The sequence below is a fragment of the Alosa alosa genome, chromosome 21 (assembly GCF_017589495.1).
Source record: "Alosa alosa isolate M-15738 ecotype Scorff River chromosome 21, AALO_Geno_1.1, whole genome shotgun sequence".
In the NCBI taxonomy this organism is placed as follows: Eukaryota; Metazoa; Chordata; class Actinopteri; order Clupeiformes; family Clupeidae; genus Alosa; species Alosa alosa.
Window position 1 is genome coordinate 22430769 of NC_063209.1, and position 21089 is coordinate 22451857.

At 45.3% G+C, this 21089-nt stretch overlaps 1 protein-coding gene across 1 annotated transcript in view; it reads right to left on the minus strand.

Moving 5' to 3' along the window:
• frmpd3 (FERM and PDZ domain containing 3) overlaps positions 1 to 17990 on the minus strand; it is a 140001-nt gene extending 122011 nt beyond the window's left edge. Inside the window, exon 1 of the mRNA XM_048231950.1 lies at positions 17524 to 17990. The gene's annotated coding sequence lies outside the window, so the exon portion shown is untranslated. The remainder of the gene's footprint in view (positions 1 to 17523) is intronic.
• Between the last annotated feature and the right edge of the window lie 3099 nt (positions 17991 to 21089).

Consider the following 21089-nt stretch of genomic DNA (forward strand, 5'->3'; position numbering starts at 1 on the left):
TCTCTCTCTTTCTTCATGCGCGTCGTTCTTCGAAATGTTTCTTATTTTCGGTTGCATCTCGCATAGGAAATGGATGCTTTAGCAAGTGAGTGAGAGCAAGAAAAGGTAAGTAAGGAGAGAGAGAGAGACAGCGCAATGAACAGAATAAACATGCGAAAGTCACAGAAAGAGATGAAAAAAAGAAATCCATTAAATTCTGCTGAAATATTAAGGAAATACACCTTCATGTTTTTTTTCCTTATAATCTTTTCCCCTCTCTCTTCCCTTTTTATTTGGCCGAGAAGCTAATGAATGATTTAGCTCACGTTGGATGTCTCTATGTGGAGTGAAAGGTTAGATGGAAACTGTCTGGTTCTGTCTGAAACACACTTCTCTCGTCCTCTTTTTTAGCTCTTTACACACACACACACACACACACTCACACAATAACACACGCATACACACATACAACCTTTTAGCATACTAACAGAGAAAAAACCCAAACAGTTCAATTCCCTACTGTTATCTTTTTCTGAATTGAACTATGCAAACCTCTCTGTGTGGCCCCTCCGAGGGCACCAGCATCTTTTCTCCAAATCTTAGACTTTGTCAAACTTAAATCTTTACACACACTGCCTTGGGTTGCTTTATTGCTCGCAGTGTATGCTGAGCTGAAGATATATGAGCTCCCGAAGGCCACCTCAAAGAATGAAATGTGTTCATTTTCTGATGTTATCTTTTCCAACACAACCTTGAAAAATATTAACAAGCCTCAACAGTCCCTGTACATAATGTAAGTTCAGGGGTTGGTTTAGTATTCATTTCTCTGAACGTGAGCCATGCAGTAGCTTATTTTCAGAACCAAGGTCATAGGCAAAACAAGTAAAAAATCTTGATCTGGAAAAGTTTGATGTGAATGAATGGTAATATTGTATTTTGCTATCATTTGATTAATAATAATTTGTCTTAACTGGTATCTATCCGATACTGTATCATCCATCCTGTGCCTACTAAATGAATTAGTTAAATAATAGCACACAAACGACCTTGGTGGGGAATATACAAAGACAGGGATTGCCTTGTATTCATGATGTATTCTGAGCCTTGACTTTATTATTTATTACGTTTTCTTATTACACGGCTCTTCGGAGTGCTGCAGAAAGTTCCATTCACATGAATGGGCCTTCCCAACGTTAGGGCCTATATAAATCACCGGCAAAGTATATAATCACCGCTGTCAATGGCAACAGGTTGATTAACGTATTTCATAGCCCTCCGCAAGAATTCCATTCGCTTATTGCAATGGAATTTCATTGAAAGGGAAAGTAAGCTAGTAAGACGTTGCCACGCAACACCTGAAACTGTCAAGTTCTATCTGTGTGGCGAACTATTTATTTTGTCAGCGGAAGACACGAAACGGTAGCAAAATCATTTTTAAAGATTCATTGTGTTGGGTTTCTTTTCTCGTTTTGGCAAGTAGCCGTGTAATAAGCGGGATAATGTGTTGTCCTTCAGGTCGAAGCAAAACCCCTCCGCTGCGCGTCGGGGTGTTCTCCCTGTCGGGACTTATTTTCTGATAATTACTGGCGGACAATACATTATCCCTTACTTACAAACCAATTAGCACAAAAGCCATACACTGATTTACACTTGAAATCCTCAGTTTATATCCTACACATTCAAAATATCAAAGACAAACATTAATGAACATTCTCAAACAGTTTTTCTGTTTGCTTTGAGTCTGCTGCGAACGTTTGCAAACACGCTCACAAATATTCTGAGTAGGTGGTTTTCAGGCAACAGACATTGACACTATGAGGACTAACCAACACCCAGGCCAGACCGGCTTGGTCCGTTCGCGTGGTGTTTGCGTTGTGTAAACATAGTTTTAGAAGATATTTGTTTTTGAACATACACGTCTGGTGTAGTCAGTTCCATTGATAATAGTTGAAGCTAATTGTTGCAGCAGACGCTATGCGAATGGAAAGCTTCAGTTACGCTGCAGCAGACACTATGCGAAAGGAACACTTCAGTTAGGATTAGAATCAGCACCACAGACAACAACCGCGGGCCAACGCCGCCTCCAACACCACCACCGACGCCGCATTCGGGCCACCAACACGATGCCCCCTCTCCACCACCAGAGCAAACACCCGCGAAGTCGCCACCACCACCACCACCCCCCGCCTTCGCCGCCACGGGTCCCCGCTGCCCACGACCACCACCGCCAGATCCGGACGCCTTTTGGGGCCCAGTTGCCTCCTCCTCGTCCACCACCACCACGGCCGGCGCTGCTGCTGCCACCACCGCAGCCATGGCCACCTCCACCACAGCCGCCGCTGCCTCCACCTCTACCTCCATCACAGCCACCGCTGCCTCCACCTCTACCTCCACCACAGCCGCCGCTGCCTCCACCTCTACCTCCATCACAGCCACCGCTGCCTCCACCTCTACCTCCATCACAGCCACCGCTGCTCTACCTCCATCACAGCCACCGCTGCCTCCACCTCTACCTCCATCACAGCCACCGCTGCCTCCACCTCTACCTCCTCCATCACAGCCACCGCTGCCTCTACCACCACCACGGCCGGCGCTGCTGCTGCCACCACCGCAGCCATGGCCACCTCCACCACGGCCGCCGCTGGGACCACCACCGCCACCGGACAGTGCCCGACCTGCCACCGCTTCCCCAACCCCCTGGTACGTTCTGGAGTCATCCCGGGCGGCATCTAGCCGACATCCTGCTGCCGCCACATATTGGAAACGCCGCCAGGGAGGGGAGGAGGATGCCTCAGCCTGCAAATGTCATCACCTCGGACGCCAATATGCGGGGGGAAAGAGCCGAGAGGGAGGCTGAGGCATCCCCGACAGAACAACAGCGCAGGATCGGGCAGCCCAGCGTGCGGGTCCGGCAGCAGCAGGCCGCTGCTACACAGGCAGCAAAGGCGGCTGCACGCTGTAAGGGAGGCCGCTAGGAGGCAGCGAGATGGCACAATTCCAGGCTGCAGGAGAGGGAGGCCCGGCCAGGCGTCGCTAGGGAGGCCTCGGCTGGCCCAGGAGTCTGCATCGGCAGGTCCCGCAGACTGTGCCATGTGCGGGCGATGGCACCTGCTGGTGGGTCGGCCAGGTGCTGTGGCTGGGCTGCGACAGCTGCACCCTCTGGTACCACGCACAGTCGCGCTGATGTCATCTTGGTACCAGAGGGTGAGTGGTACTGCCCCACGCCACAATATGGCTGCAAGGGAGGGGAAAGCCATGCAGCTCGAGCTGTAGGTGGCCATGCAGCTCGAGCTATATTGTAAATATGTACATTTGTAAATAGTTCTAATTTGTAAATAGTAATTTGTTATAATTTAGTTTGTTTTTTTTATAATTTAGTAGATTAGATAAATAGTAGATTGTTAATGATTGTTCATCAATAAATTTGTTCTTAATTGTTCTCCAATTTTGTACTCAATTATTCCTAATATTTTGTTCTCAGTTTTGTTCTATATTGTTCTGTCTTGTTAAATGACCTGTTCCGTGAAAATGGTGACTTTCCCGCTTTCCTAGCTGCCCCCTGTATGAAAACCAACCTTGCAACATTGAGACTACCGGCCCCAGAAAGAGAAGTGAGAAACAAGAAACCTTACCTTGTAACATCCACATAGTTCTACCAAACTTATGCTAACCCCGTTGGTTTGTAAATGCATAAATCCATGTGCTTTATCATTACCTTTTCCCACAGTTTGAAATAGCACTTTATTCACTACAAATGTTGCTGTGTTCCTGATCTTACAAGGCCTACTTGAAATTGCACTTTATTCACTACATCCACTTTGCAGTTGTCTTTGATGGCACAATGAATGTCCTAGGTTGTGATGTTTTCATTCACATTGAACCAGAGTTGTCTTTATGCCACACCTGGGTTGGTTCTCAGACGAGGCACAGTTTCTATTCCTATATTTCTGTTACAAGCACTTGATACACTTTGAAATTTAAATAACATATTTCACTACTGCACCCAGAGTGAGTTGAGGAGTTCCCTGCATTATTTTAAAAGTAACTGAGTTCAAAGTTAACAGTTAAAGGACGAAAAGTATCAACTTACTTGCCAGTATAGCTAAGCTACATGTTGGCTAATTTAAAATGATCCTAACCACGTTATTAATCAACAAAACGCTTCATTAACGATGTAATCTTAAAAAATAACAAATCTACCAACATTGAACGATGTAAAATCACGCCTACGGTGTAAAGTGTTTGTTTAATTTGTGTCCAAAAGTTATGTACTAAACACTGTTACGACTCCCGAATAAACGTCTAAAACACTGTGGCTGTCAACATCCGGATTTCTGGCACTAATCACAATAAATCGCTTCTAGGATTGGTCACAGTTCACAAAGGTACTCCAATGAGGGCTTGTTATGTTGACAAGACCTTCCTCTTTTTCAATGATGTATGAGAGACGAGTGGTTACCGCCTCACTCAATCATCCTGGCGTAAGTGTAATAGCCGCCGATCCTGAGGGGCAGACTGTATGGAACAGCGTGAACTTTTTCTACAGTCTGTGGTTACAAATCAAAACCTCAGTTTACTCCATCCATCCTAAGAATCACCACACAGATGTTAGAAAATGTGTTTAATATTCTCATGCAAAATATATAGACAAAATATGTTTTATTTTGTTGTAGTAGTGATACTGAAGTGATACCATTAGTGTTTTTTTTTTTCATCTTCAGTTGGTTCTAAAAGCCTGTTTGAAAGAGCAGATTTGGGTCAGAGTTGGAAGACACTGAAGAGCTAATAAGACGAGCTTGCTGACAGGCTCTGACATGTTTGATCTTACCCTCCCTTCTAAAACACACCTTTTAAATACTCTCTCTCTCTCTCTCTTAAATACAAAAAAAAAAATGTAAAAAAAAACACACACACACACACACACACACACACACACACACACACACCTATGCTCCTAGTCATCCACCTGAGCCAAGGTGAGATGTGATTAAACAGGTCTCTGAAGAGCCTTGTGGTTAATAGTCTAATTAACTTCCTGCCCCTCTGCGATATTTTTGCACATCTCCATGGAACCGGTTAAAAAAAAAAAACAACCCATTTACCTCCAGCGTGCCTCCCCTATAGTGTTAATGGTCCATCAAATAGCCTCTCTCTCTCTCTTTCTCTCTCTCTCTCTCTCTCTCTCGTTGAGGAAGACTTTTGAGAGCCCGCCATCAAAGGGACCCTTCTAATTCTCTCAAGAAGCGGCGCTGAAGTGTACTTGTGAGATTGGGAGTGTGTCCTTTAAGGCTCTGAGGGGGCTACCTGCAGGTGCCTCTCTCTAAGTGTTCTACACTGCCTCTCTTTAAGTGTTCTCCACCGCCTCTCTCTAAGTGTTCTCCACCGCCTCTCTCTAAGTGTTCTCCACCGCCTCTCTTTAAGTGTTCTCTCTAAGTGTTCTCCACCGCCTCTCTTTAAGTGTTCTCTCTAAGTGTTCTCCACCGTCTCTCTCTAAGTGTTCTCCACTGCCTCTCTCTAAGTGTTCTCTCTAAGTGTTCTCCACCGCCTCTCTTTAAGTGTTCTCTCTAAGTGTTCTCCACCGTCTCTCTCTAAGTGTTCTCCACTGCCTCTCTCTAAGTGTTCTCTCTAAGTGTTCTCCACCGCCTCTCTTTAAGTGTTCTCTCTAAGTGTTCTCCACCGCCTCTCTTTAAGTGTTCTCTCTAAGTGTTCTCCACTGCCTCTCTCTAAGTGTTCTCCACCGCCTCTCTCTAAGTGTTCTCTCTAAGTGTTCTCCATCTCTCTAAGTGTTCTCTCTAAAGTGTTCTCTCTAGAAGGTGTTCTCTCTATGTTCTCCTGCCTATAGTGTTCTCTCTATGTTGTTCTCCACCCTTTCTCCTCTCCTAAGTGTTCTCCTCTGCTGTTCTCCACTGCCTCTCTTTAAGTGTTCTCCACCGCCTCTCTCTAAGTGTTCTCCACCGCCTCTCTTTAAGTGTTCTCCACCGCCTCTCTCTAAGTGTTCTCCACCGCCTCTCTTTAAGTGTTCTCCACCGCCTCTCTCTAAGTGTAAAAGTTCACAATGCACCTTCACTGAGGAGGACCTCATGCATGATGTCTTAATGGTGGAACCTGGTCGTAAGAGATCATGGAGCCGGGGTGGGCTGTAAGCAGTAAGGATTTAGCTACAGATTTTTCAATGCCTTACTGACACAACAGACCATGTGACGACAAACACAACAGGGTAACTGGGAAGCCTTGTGTCTTGGTGCACGGCCATGCAGCATGGATAGGAAAGCAGCTTACTGTCAATCAGCGAGCTCGCCAGCGTTGCTTTAAGATGCAGGGTAGCTTCTGCTATCAACAACTAGAAATCTCTTTACACGGGCATGATCAAATATTTTTTACTATGCTCAACAGTGTTTCTTTTTTTACTTTGAAAATGATCAACAAATTCAATTTAATATTTAATTCAATTGAATTAATAATTATGATTATTATAACTATATGACATGGATTGTTATGAATATTGTTATGTATGGGTAACATTTTCCGTATTCCATATTCATATTCCGACACATTTGCAAATCATGTTGATAATCAAAGATCTGTTGATTATTGCAACAACAACAAAAAACCCCTCTATTTAAGGTTAATTGTTGCAGCAGACGCAACGCGAACAGAATGCTTCAGTTATGCGCCTGGTGTAGCTTCCCTGTAAGTCTACTTAAGGCCCTCGTCAGGAGAGTGACGTAAACTTGTCATGAAGGTGTCCTGGAACTCTATAAGATGATCATGTCACAGCTATCTGGCATTTCTATGAAGCACTCGGTATTCGAACGGACCATGGAACCTGGAGCTGGCAGACGTGTTGAGAACACGTCAAACAAGATGAGATTAGCCAAGAGTCCTCACACAACACAACTATATCAGTGGAGAGTGCAATACTAACTTATTGCATGGTATCACATCTGGAATGATATGTTTATTAAACACACCATTAGGGATTTATTTCATGATGCATTCATTTTTTGGCCTGAGGGTTATAATAAATTGCCACCCAGCGTGCCAGGTTAGAAGTGTTGACAAACACGTTTAAATTTTGTTCTATTACATTGATAATTGAAGTGGGTTAATGTTGTATCCGTATGAAATATAATTGTCAAATCATCTGTCCAGGCACCAGGATTGCAGTCCAGAGGTTGTTTCTGGTATGTGAAGATAAATAGGCCTAAAGAACACACTTATGTTTTCAGGTAACAAATGAACAGGCAAAGTATTTATAAATGCAGGGGTATTTATAACAAGGATAGACTGCCTGACAGTATACCATGTGCCTTGTTTCTGTTTGTTTGTATTTGTTTTTTGTGTATGTGTGTGTGTGTGTGTGTTCATGACCTCTGCTGCTTAGTTGCATTTACGCAGGAAAAAATGCCTGCAGGCCACAGGTGCCCCCCTAGCAAACACCCCCGTTCATCACACTGTGTGTGTGTGTGTGTGTGTCTGAATATATGCATGTGTGAGTGCGCATCTCAAATAGTCGCTCTTATGTGGGTAGCTATATAAATGTTATATATATATGAAGTGTGTGTGCTAAATGTGTAGTGTATGTGTGTATTTCTTTGTTCATTTGGAAATGTATATTTAATTCATTGTCTGTGCATGTGTATTTATATATTAAAATGATTATGAATGTGTGTGTGTGCATATATCAGTAAGTGAGTGTGCATATGTATGTTTGTGTGTGTGTGAGTGTGCATGTGTGTGTGTGAGAGTGTGTGTGTGTGTGTGTGTGTGTGTGAGAGAGTGTGTGAGTGTGCATGTGTGTGTGTGTGTGTGTGTGTGTGTGTGTGTGTGTGTGTGGAGCAGTGGGTCGGCCGAGTGGCGGCACTTTGCCCGTGGTGAGAGCTGTTCCGTGCTGAACTGAGTAGGTGGAACCCACTTCCCGCGCTCATCGCCACGCACACAGACCCGTTTTCATTCCTCACGGAAACGGTTGCCGTGGCAACGTCGTGGAAATGGTCTGTGTACACTATTTTATTTTATATTATTTTAAGAGAAAGTGAGAGATAGAAAGAGAGAGAGACAAAAAAAGTGTCCGTTGTTTTGGTGTGGGCCGTGTGACAGGGCATGCGTGATGAAATGTAACATAATGACGGTCAGGACAGCAATTGGACGCCCTGCGGGGAGGAAGCGCGATGGATTCAACTGGAGAGCTGACATGCTGGAGGGGCTAAGAAAAATCAGTCAAATGATGCAATGTGTGTGTGTGTGTGTGTGTAAACTCAGTGCTGCAATGTGTCTTTAAGAGACCCGGCTCTCCACATTCTTCAGGGCTTGAGAGGGACAGAGTGATCAGTGTAGAGAGGTATGGAGAGAGTGATCAGGGTAGAGAGGTATGGAGAGAGTGATCAGGGTAGATAGGTAGAGAGAGAGTGATCAGTGTAGATAGGTAGAGAGAGAGTGATCAGTGTAGAGAGGTAAGGAGAGAGTGATCAGGGTAGAGAGGTAAGGAGAGAGTGATCAGGGTAGAGAGGTATGGAGAGAGTGATCAGTGTAGAGAGGTAAGGAGAGAGTGATCAGGGTAGAGAGGTATGGAGGTGTGGAGAGAGTGATCAGGGTAGAGAGGTGGAGAGAGTGATCAGGGTAGAGAGGTAGAGAGAGTGATCAGTGTAGAGAGGTATGGAGAGAGTGATCAGGGTAGAGAGGTAAGGAGGTAGAGATAGAGAGAGTGATCAGTGTAGAGAGGTATGGAGAGAGTGATCAGGGTAGAGAGGTAGAGAGAGTGATCAGTGTAGAGAGGTAGAGAGAGGTATGGAGAGAGTGATCAGGGTAGAGAGGTGTGGAGAGAGTGATCAGTGTAGAGAGGTAGAGAGGTATGGAGAGAGTGATCAGGGTAGAGAGGTGTGGAGAGAGTGATCAGTGTAAAGAGGTAGAGAGAGTGATCAGTGTAGAGAGGTATGGAGAGAGTGATCAGGGTAGATAAGTAGAGAGAGGTATGGAGAGAGTGATCAGGGTAGATAAGTAGAGAGAGGTGTGGAGAGAGTGATCAGGGTAGATAAGTAGAGAGAGGTATGGAGAGAGTGATCAGGGTAGAGAGGTATGGAGAGAGTGATCAGGGTAGATAAGTAGAGAGAGGTATGGAGAGAGTGATCAGGGTAGATAAGTAGAGAGAGGTATGGAGAGAGTGATCAGGGTAGATAAGTAGAGAGAGGTATGGAGAGAGTGATCAGTGTAAAGAGGGAAAGTATTGGACTGAAAAACTGGAGGATGAGAGGAGGAATAGAGAGCGCTACAGAGTAAGAGATGTAGAGCGAATGAGAGACTAAAAGAAGGATGGCGACAGATGAATAGAAAAAAGCAAAAGGTCAGCATATTGGGGCAGTGAAGAGAAGAGAGAAAAGGGGGAATTGGAAGACCAGTGGAGGAGTGGCCGCCAAGAAGTATAGAGATATATGAGAGTAAGTGAGAGAGACGGAGAGAGGGATTGAAAAACGATGAGATGGAGAGAGCTAGGAGGGTAGAGAGAGGGAAAAGAAACAGAGGTAAAGAAAGACACAGAAAAGTAGGGAATGAAATGGACAGGGAGAAGATGGGACGACAGAAAGAGTGGTTAAATGACACAGTGAAAGAGAGAGATAGAGTGAGTGAGTGAGAGAGAGAGGGTAATCGATGTTATGGCTAAAGATGTTGGGAACAGAAGTGCAGTCCAGCTCCAGGTAATAAGCCTCCAGCCTGAGTGCTTGACTATTCTACCCTCCTAACCTCAACAGTCTCGGACAGAAAATAACGGAAAAATAACCCTCGTCCCCTCTGTTTGGGCTCATTTACAGAGCACCCCCCTCCCCACACACACACACACACACTTGCCGTCATCCTCAATGCCACTGGTGTGTTTGTGTGACTCTCTGTGGCCAACACATTCCAGGCAGAGGCCCTTGACTTCACTACCACTCCACCACCACTCTCCATCTCCGCTACCACGGCAACATTTGCATCCCGTTCAGACAGTCAGAGACTGGCCACGGGGAAATTGCAATGTGAGAGCCACCTATTGTTAGTCCAGAACACTAAAAGAACGCACTCTGTGTGGGTTCTGCGAGAGCAGCACAGGAGTATTTCGCTCGTGTGTTTGTGTGTGTGTGTGTGTGTGTGCCTAGAGGGACTGGGATGTTGTCTGCTTAATTGCTGGTTGTTAAATAATCCATCTGGGCCGTCAGCGAATGGATCCAAGCTTTTTTTTTTATTACTATTATTATTTTTCTTGTCGTCTTTATGCGTATAGCCACTCCATAAAATATGTCCATATAATACACTTTGCGCAGAATCAAAAATGCAATACTAATAACTTCCTTGTACAGTAAATGAGGTTTGGCCCACAGTTCTGGGAAGAGAAGTCCGCTGACAGTGGATGGGGCAGGGAGAGTTTGATTTTCTCACCTGTCGAGGTTCAAACTCAAGCTCAATGTATCGGCTATCCTGCACAAGCTAGTAGTGCAAGTGCATTTCGTCTGGATGTTATGGTGGCTCTTTGCTTCGCTCAGAGCCCCACTATGGTATGGCAAGCCCAGGGTTGGGGCATCTCTGATAGCCACACTTAAGCACACAGAATCACACATATAAAGAGAAAAGATGTTCAGCGGTTCAGAAAGTCAGATATAAGTCACAAACACACAAACGCATGCACACATACACACACACACACAGACACACACAAACGAACAAACAAACACAAACACACAACGGTCCAAGTTTTACTGACAAAATTCAAGCAAAACAGCAGACTGAAATACAAAAAAAGCAAAACAGCAGTCTGAAATACAACAAAACTAGATGTACCGCAGAGCGGTACAAAATATGACTGCCGCCCAGTCCAGCACATTTTTTCCACAAAAATAAATCACGCTGAAAGGCCTATATGATTACTGTCTCACTAAATTGCATTATCCACACTCAATTCTCACTGGTATCTGCTAGACAACAAGTACCAAAACATGATTAGTTCATAGATTTCACATGTAAAATTCATTTTATACAACCCCACCCCATCTTGCCTGTTCATAATTCTGAGAAATTCTTGTGTGCATGTGTGTGTACATGTTTATGTTTATGTGTGTGTGTATGTGTGTGTGTGTGCTTGTGTGTGTGCATTATGTGCCTGTGTTTGTGCATGTGCATGCATGCGCATATATATGTCTACTGTGTGTGTGTCATACATTATGATTACTGTGAATTTATGTGTGTGCGTGTGTATCTTTATCCCACATGTGTGCACATGGAATGGGTTAAGATGACCCCGGGAGGCAAACACTGAGGAAAAAATTGGTCATCCTAGGCCCTCGGTTCTCAAGATATTCACAGAAAACTGTGTCTGCCCTACCCTCCTTTCGGGGGGTCCAGTCCAGCAGGAGGGCTACAGATCAAAACGAAAAATTATGGTTCCATGCTATCTATGTGGGGTTACATGCCCACCAAGTTTCGTGTACCCCGGTCTTTCAGTGTCCCGGGAATCCTTGTTGGTGTACGGTCACTAAATGTACACATACATTATTTTATTGTAAGGCCCCCCATGAACGAAAGTTCACAAAACTTGGCATGCATTCGGAGGGTGTCATAATGATTCCTACACATTCAATTTTGTGACCATGTCAGCCAGAGATATTGTGATGAAAACACCTAATTGTTTGCTTTTTAATTTTTAACTAGGTGGCGCTAAGTGGTAATGGGATGAGTTGACATGTCCCCTTAAGACCAACATACAAAAAAAAGGTGGACCTCCTAGGCCCTATGGTTCTCGAGATATTCATAGAAAACTGTCTCTGGCCACCTACAGGCCAGTTGGTGTATAGTAACATAAATTAATTTATTGTCCATAGACCCCATGTTAAAATGTCCGCTTTCACAGCATAAATTCATGCTTTTACAGGTTGGTCCCATGGCTGTGATCCGAGTGCCTGACAACCACATCCTTTCTGAAAATGTTTATTCAAATATCTGACATAAAATGGGTTGCTCTGCTATTAACTGAAGCCTACTAACCAACACTTTAAGACTTCGCTCCAGTTTTTCAGGTAAGTGACATTCCACTACTATTTGACGTAGATGTTAGCATTATAGCATCCATGTTAGTGAGTGGGCACTGTATAGGCTACGTTAGCGTCAAATCACTTCAAATAAGTTTATGTAGAAAATAATGACCGAATGGCTGAAGCACACACATAAATTTAGTTAACTGGAATAAAGTTAAGGTTAGTGAAAACCATATTGTGCTCCCATTGTGAGTTAGCTTAACGTTTGCCATACTAGCCAGGTAATTCACAAACATACTGGGGCAAATGTGTTCTCGTCAAAAAAAAACTTTTGTAAATACTCTCTGTGGGAATGCTTAGTCCGTTGTCAATTATAGTCTTTGGGTTGTCACATTTATGATAAAAAAAGCGTTCGTTCGGATGATAACTTCAGCCGAAGCATTAGCTAGCGGAGGTAAAATTGTGAACTAATATGAACCATTGACTAGCAGCTACGTTGAACATGGAGCTGATAACGAGCGATAACGTTAGCTAGTCACCATAACTGTTGTTAGTTATAACTGACATCTGAAACTCTTATTGATGCCGTTTATTTGTTAAACACAAATTTGAATCTCTTCCACTTCATATTCAATTAGTCCACCCAAGCTAAGTCCTGGCGCAGGGTAGGTGATCCAGACAGGACTGGGTGACTTTGTTCAGGGCAGACCCCTTGCAGACCTTTATTTACAGCATTTGATGATTTAAAGTGATCTAATATGTATTGACTATGTACTAGCTTAGTACATATTAGTTTTGTTATTTTAGTTTCATTAAATTCAGTGGTTACCTGTAATGCTCAAGATATACAAGTAAAAAATCACCTTTACTTCTGCATCTGGTGTCTTCAATTCAAGCTACTGACTGAAGCTGACGGATTTGTATAAATGTTTTGAGAGCACAGGCAAATTGGTTTTTGATAGATAGATAGATAGATAGATAGATAGATGCTTTGTTGATCTCAAAGGGGAAAATGTAGCATACAGACATCACACACAACATGCACTTACAGCAGAAATGGTAAATATAAGTATAAACATATAACAAAAACTAGAGACAGTGGAAGATAAGAAAACTAACAAAACTAAATACTGGCATGAGTTTTAATGTAATTCACAGTTCAGAAAAGTTCCATAAACATTTCCAAGTTCAAGTTCAGTGCCATCAACAGTAAGTTTGCTTTCTGATATTTAAAGAACAGAAATGGGTTTGGCATAAGTAAAGGGTAGGTGTAACATTCATTAATAGACATAAAGTGAAATGTACTGTATAGTCTCAATGGGTTCAATATCACCACACCCCAGCTAAACCACTTCACCTAGTTGCCTCCCAGGTTAAGAGCCCATGGACCTCCTTTTGCCGGGCCTCCCCCATGGTGAACTGCCAAAACAGAAAGGTAAACATTTTATTAGTCATACCTACTTACAAGATAATACAATAATGCAAACCAACACCAGTAGTAATCAACAAAAGTACAGTTGTTGTACAATGCTGTAGTACTATTGTGTGATTTGAAATGGGTCTTCAGTGACAGTATACACTAATATTGGCATTGTTAGCCAAAACACCGGACACTGTAACTGGATTTAACGTTTTGATAATAGCCTGACAAGGGGAAATAAGGCAAGCTAACGAACATGAACACTGGATCGCGGAAATGGACTGATGAGAATTTCAATGTCATCTTAGACCAAACTACCACTGAAAACTTTAGAGCAATTTAGCGATTTCAAAACGTGATATTAGAGTTAATCAAAAATAATTAATGATGTACAAGTTAGCTTCTAATACCCCCACGATTTGTTATGTTATCAATTCCCCATAATGTTGATATGAATACAGCGAGCTGGCTGATGTTATCGTAAAATTAATGCCCGCTACAATGATGGCTGCCACTGAGGATATGAGATGGATAACGTTAATTACAAAACAATAAAGGCAAAGATACATTTTTGTCAGTATGAGTTGCTGAACTGTAAACTGCTAAGTTACTCTACGTGAGTTGGTGAACCTGTAACGCTAAATTACTCTACATTGCACGCTATTTGACCGTAACTTCAGCAAGGGAGGGATAGCTAACGTTAGTTTACTAGAAGCTAGAATCTGCAAACTCAACTCTTCATTCTCAGCTTTTCAACCCGTTCACCCGAATACCAACCTTTCAGCATACAACATTAAAAAGTGTCTGAACATGGCATTAGAAACATACATGAACTTCACGTTAGCAGATCAAACTTACCAGCAATGTTACAGCAACGCCTGTGCCAGTCCATCTTGTAGGCCTAACGTTAAGCTGAGGGCTGCTTTCGGCTGACGACAAAGGCTGGGTTCACGGGCTTGCTCAGTCTCATACAAAGCCCCCCTTTTACCCATATATGGATTGGCTAGGAGGTAGGCGGGGTTAGGATTTCCAAAGGTTTTTTCCAAGATGGCCACCATACCCCCATAAATGGCTTCATAACCGGTTCTTCAGAAAATCTATGGGTGACGCCACAGACGCTTTGTCCATATTTTTTACAGTCTATGGTGGCCCCCATGAGCGGAATTCCACAAAACTTGGCATGCATTCAGAGGGTGTCATAATGATCCTACACTTCCAATTTCATGCAGTTTTGACTATGTTAGGTCACAGATACCTGCAATTACAACACCTCATTTTTACTTTTTTGTGTTTAACTAGGTGGCGCTATACATGAATTGAGTGATTATGGAATGGGTTGACATGGCCCCTTGATATCAACATACAAAAAAAAATGGTCCTCCTAAACTCTACGGTTCTCGAGATATTTACAGAAAACTGTGTCTGCCCTACCCTCCTTTCGGGGGGTCCAGTCCAGCGGGCGAAAAACGATGGTTCCATGCTATCCATGTGGGGTTACATGCCCACCAAGTTTCGTGTACCTCGGTCTTACAGTGTCCCGGGAATCCTTGACAGAAATTTGGACATGCGAAAAAAAAGAAAAAAAAATCTGACTAAACCTATAGTTTAGTCAGCTTCGCTGCGCGGCGGTCATAATAATAAATTATATACACACACACACACACACACACACACACACACGCCCTGGAACTGTTGGATTCTAAAAGGATTGGCATGATTTGTCCTTTTTTCTGAGGGCTAAAGTGTTGAATGTGGCTTGGCTGTGTTCTATGGCTCACATGCACCCATTCGTCTCAGAAATGGATTTCTTCCGGTAGATTCTCTGGGTGGAAGATGGCAGCCATCCACATGCAGATACTATTACATCTCAAACACACACACACACACACACACATACACATATACTGTACACACACACACTCTAAGTATCCTTTGGCTGATTGATGTATGTTTCACACAACTGCAGTGGACAGCTAATCTCTTGTAGAGCCCCCCCCCCCCACACACATTACCTGTGAGATAGTTGCCCTGGCCCCCCCGTCACACCCATGTAACACACAATACACACACACACAAACACACACACACACAACTGACACACACAGACATCCATCCAAGGAGATGTGCTTTTGTGCGGCTGTCAGTGTCTGGCTCGTCCATCCCTGGGCCATTTAACCCTGTTACAGTGGGCCGAGGCAGCCTGCTGGGGCAGCATCGCTCTAGATTAGAGCACAACCTTGAGGGGACAAGGTGAGGAGCCTCATATTTGTTTCTCACCATCATGCAAAATTGCATGCACACACACACACACACACACACACACACACACACACATAAACACACACACACACACTCCCCCTCTCTCCCCTTCTCTCTCTCTTTGTCTGGGAAACACACAAAAACATATACCCACTATCTGTGTTGTCACAACTTTGCAATAGACACACACACACACACACACACACAACACACCCTTCAAACAAACAAAAACACACCTCCAGCAATAACACAACTATCTTAAGAAATACGACTGAAAGGAAATCCAATTCAACCATATATCCGCAAGCCATGCCACCTCCCTCACTATGTTGTCTCCTTGTACCCAAATGCAACCCACTTCATTAGCCGACAGGGGAGAGACGGAGGGGCTGCTCTTTTCCTATCACCGTGACAGCCCACAGCAAACACCAAACACACCGCCAGCACCTACAGCCAGCAAGAGCCAAACCGTTCCAAAACAAATCACATTACGTCTCTGCATCCCTGCGCTTAATTAAAAACGGTGTCTTTGCTGCGAGGAGCCGTGTGTTTGTGTGTGTGTGTGTGTGTGTGTGTGTGTGTGAGAGAGAGAGAGAGAGAGAGAGAGAGAGAGAGAGGGTGAAATGCAGGCTCCGTGCAGGGTGCGTCAGCCACGGAATTTCTGCTCCAGCCTGAGCGGCAGGTCATTTGTCCTGGACGGAATTGGCTGCAGCGATAGCATCAGGGCTGCTGCGGACCTCTCTTTATTTTTGTCTTTGTGCGTGTTTGTGTGTGTGTGTGTGTGTGTGTGAGAGAGAGAGAGAGAGAGAGAGAGAGAGAGAGAGAGAGAGTGTGTGAGAGAGAGAGAGTCTGTGTGTGTGTGTGTCTGTGTGTGTGCGTGTGTGCCTGTGTGTGCATGTGTATGCGTGTGTGTGCAATTGCCTGTGTGTGTATCTGGAGCCAGACCTGTAGCTGATTGTATGCCGGCATCTCTCTCTCTCTCTCTCTCTCTCTCTCTCTCTCTCTCTCTCTCTCTCTCTCTCTCCTGCTTGTTTTCTCTATCCCTCTTTCTCTCTCCTTACTCGTCCTCTTCCAGCGTCTCCATCCTGCCCTCCTGCCTTCACGCTATCCCTATCCCACCTAAGGCTCAACAAGCCCTGCTAACCAGTTATGGGACAGAGAGTTAAACACACACACACACACACACACACACACACACACACACACACACACACACACACACACACACATACACACACACACAAAATGGCCCACAGATGTGTCTTTCTTCTGGGGCACACAGTTCAATGCCCATGAACACCCGCTCCTTTAATTAGGGTTGTGACTTTGATGGACCCCCTCTTACTCTTACCCTCTCTCTCCCTCTCTCTCTCTCTCTCTGTATCTCTCTCTCTCTCTCTCTCTCTCTCTCTCTCTCTCTCCTTCAGTGCAATTCCTTCTCACTCGGCACATTTTAATTTCCCTGCCTCGCGTCCAGCTAATAATGGACTAGGAACGCCAAGGCTGCCGGGGTAAAATGTGTTAACTTGGCCATAAATTTGGCCCCAACACACACTCACAATTAACCAAGGACCTTCCAACTGAGACAAATTCCCCCATCACTTTCACTTACACAGTAAATATCCCCCAAAACTGCCAGGAAAGCAACCTCACAACACACAAGCCAAGCGCATAGAACTCACAAAACCTCCAAAAAGCCAGTATTAAAAACACACAGGAGAGATCTATATTATCTTTCAACACACACACACACACACACACACACACACACACACAGATATACACAGATACACACACACACTCACACTGTCCCCTCACTCCTACCAGCAGCGGAGTCTGTGAGGTGAAACGCAGTTGACTTACCAGAGGACCGGCCACAGCAACAAACCCAGCAGCGGTGGTAGCGGTGGTGGTGGTGGTGGTGGTGGGTAGAACGCTGGGACCATATCAGTGTGGCTGTAACTGTAAGCAGCCCCTACAGCCCCCAGAGGTGTTCTCGTGCCTCAGCCGTTTCCTCCAGGGCTCCTTCATCCATTACAGGGAGCGGACGCCGGTTGCCATGGCCCCTCCAGATCAGGGCGAATGGGAGAGTAAAAGGGGGAGAGAGAGAGAGAGAGACGCGCGGACAAGTGTCAGGTGAAAGGAAGGGGAGGGAGAGATACAGAAGAGGAGGAGGAGGAGAGGAGGAGAAGAGGAGGGGGGAGGCTGAGTGGGGGTCCTCCTAGCGAGCAGCACTGTGCAGGCTCTTCGTAGCGGCGGCGATAGCAGCAGCGGAGGCAGCAGCAGCAACAGCAGCAGCAGCAGCGGCAGCGGCAACACCAGCAGCGTTCTCCAGGGTAGCCTTGGTCATTCCAGCAGTGACAGAGGCTCCGGCACTCTGATGTGGCAGCATGGCGAGAGGGATAGAGGGGAGGAGAGGAGGGGAGGAGGAGGTTGGAGGGGAGAGAGAGAAAAAGGAGGATGCAGTTCCTACATCTCTCAGGTCTCTTATCCTTTCTCCTTCCCTCTCTCTCTCTCTTTCTCTCTCTGTCTCTCTCTGTGTCTCTCAGTCAGATGCTCATGCGAAGTTTCCTCTCATGTGCTTTGCCTTCTTGCTGATGTTGCCTGTGTGAAATCGCCTCCCTTTGTGCGTTGCCTAGGCTCGTGCCGGCGATGCAGAGAGAGAGAGAGAGAGAGAGAGCCAGAGGGAGAGAGAGAGGGAAGAAGGAAAGGAGGGAGGGAGGGAGGAGGAGAGACGCTTCAACCATCAATCAGAGAAGAAGTAAAGGGGAGGGTCCTGAGAAGACTGTCAGTCACAGACAGATGATTGTGAGTGTGTGTGTGTGCATGTGTGTGTGTGTACATGTGTGTGTGTGTGTGTGTGTGTGAGTGAGTGTGTGTGTGTGTGTGTGTGTGTGTGTGTGTGTGTGTGTGTGTGTGTGTGTGCACATACAGTATGTGAACAGATGTCAGATATATATTAAACTGAGGGTAATATAGCTGTGATATCACACATTTTTAGAATCAACACACCGTCCTTGAACACACACACATACACATACACATAGACACACACACATAGACACACACACATACACATGGACACACATACACACACACACACACACACACATAGACACACATACATAGACACACACACATACACATAGACACACACACTTCTTGAATTTCCCCTGGGGATCAATAAAGTATCTATCTATCTATCTATCTCACACATACACATAGACACACATGCATACACATAGCATGCTCATGAGCAATCATTCTATATTATCAACCTCTCTCTCTCCCTTCTTTCTCTCCCTCTCTCTCTTTATGTCTCATTATCTCTTTTACACACACACACACACACACAGAGACACACACACACACACATGCATACACAAACACAACCTCTGTATGCCTTCCTACCTTGAACTCTCTGGGTGCTTATTTGCATGGCACAAGACCCTGCTGTGTGGGTCATGCCCCCCACACACACACACACACAGTGGAGACAGATGCACCATGGGATAGCATGGGCCACCATGGGATAGGATCAGCCTCCCCTGTGGGTGGTCTGTCTCCAGGCAGCCCTCCGCTGCCAGCCAGGCCCATCAGCCACTACCGAATCCCCGACTCCCAGAGGTGCTGCTGACGGGGGCAGGGAACTGGAGGTATGGGTCCATCACATTGTACCAGGAGTGAACCTTTACTGCCAAGTCATGATAACACACACGCGCACACACACACGCTCACGCACACATGCACACACACAAACACACACACAGACACATGATGTACATAGTCTCTCTCTCTCTCTCTCTCACACACACACACACACACACACACACACAGACACATGATGTACATAGTCTCTCTCTCTCTCTCTCTCTCTCTCTCTCACACACACACACACACACACACACACACACAGACACATGATGTACATAGTCTCTCTCTCTCTCTCTCTCTCTCTCTCTCACACACACACACACACACACACACACACACACACACATACATATGCAGAGAGTAGGGTTTAGAGATGGAAAGAGAGATGGCATGGAATTCAGTGGAGAGGAGGGGAAGGACAATGAGAGAGAGGGGTGCAGGTGAATTATAATGCACAGCAGAAAAGAACACAGAGACAGAGTGAGAGAGGTAATAAAGGAGAGAGAATGGAGAGAGAGAGAATAAAGGAGAGAGAGAGCGAGGGAGTGAGAATGGAGAGAGTGGAGGAATGAATGGATGGAAAGAGGGAAATGAGGAGGAAGGGTGAAATCAGGTCTGAGGAGAGAGGGATTGACAGACAGAAATGGAGGATAAGTGGGAGGCAGATGGAGAGATGGAAAGAGAGGGAGTGAGAGGAGAGGAGAGGGATGGAGCCAGACACAGAGCTTGAGTCCCCCTGTCTGATAAACGGAGCAGAGACATTTAGAGGGAGAGCAGGGACAGCATACTAATCAGCCCTCACTACTCTCTCTCTCTCTCTCTCTCTCTCTCTCTCTCTCTCTCTCTCTCTCTCTCTCTCTCTCTCTCTCTCTCTCTACTGTATCTCTCTCTCTCTTTCTGCTCTACCAGTAAATTCATGCACACTCTCTTTACTTCTCCCTCCAGCCTTCACTGATCTCCTCTCTCCTCCAATCCTCTTCATCTTTCTACTTCTCTCTGCTCTCCTCCACCTCACTTTCTTTGAAAGCACAGATACCCCCCCACACACACACACACACACACACACTCTTTCTCTTTTTCTCTCTCATCTCCTCATCTTCCTCTTTTCTCCTCCCAACTGAATCCAAACACATCCCCTAAAAATCCCTCCATCCTCGTCTTCCTCATCTTCCTTCACTCTCTCTGTATTCATTCTCTTCTTTCACTCCTCTCTTTCTTCAGTCCCTCTGTATTCCACCTCTTCTCTCCTCTCTTTCTTCAGTCCCTCTGTATTCCACCTCTTCTCTCCTCTCTTTCTTCAGTCCCTCTGTATTCCACCTCTTCTGTCTCTCCTCTGCTCTGCTCTTTTCCCCAGTGGTTGCTTTCTTCTTTCCTCTCAGCACCTCTACCCTTTCCTGGGATTCTGTTTCTGTTTCGTCTCTTTCTCTCCTCTCTATCACCCCTCTCGCTCCCTCTCTTTTTTTGTCCTCCACCCCTCCTTATATCTTTCTTTCCTATGGGCCCCCTCTCTCTCTCTCTCCTCTCTTCTCCACTGAAATGAATTCACATTCTCCAAAAGAACTCCACGTGCTCTCCTTCGCTATCTTCCTCTTTTCACTCTTCTCTGTCACCTCTCTCCCCCTCTCTGCTCTCCTCCATTCACAACTGAATCCATGGAATGCCATCCCCTCCTCCTCCTCTTCACTCTTTCTTCTCTCTCTCCCCTCTGGCTCCTTGCTTCTTGCATGTCTGTGTTCAGGGCATGGCAAATGGTCTTTTATGTCCAAAAGAAATAT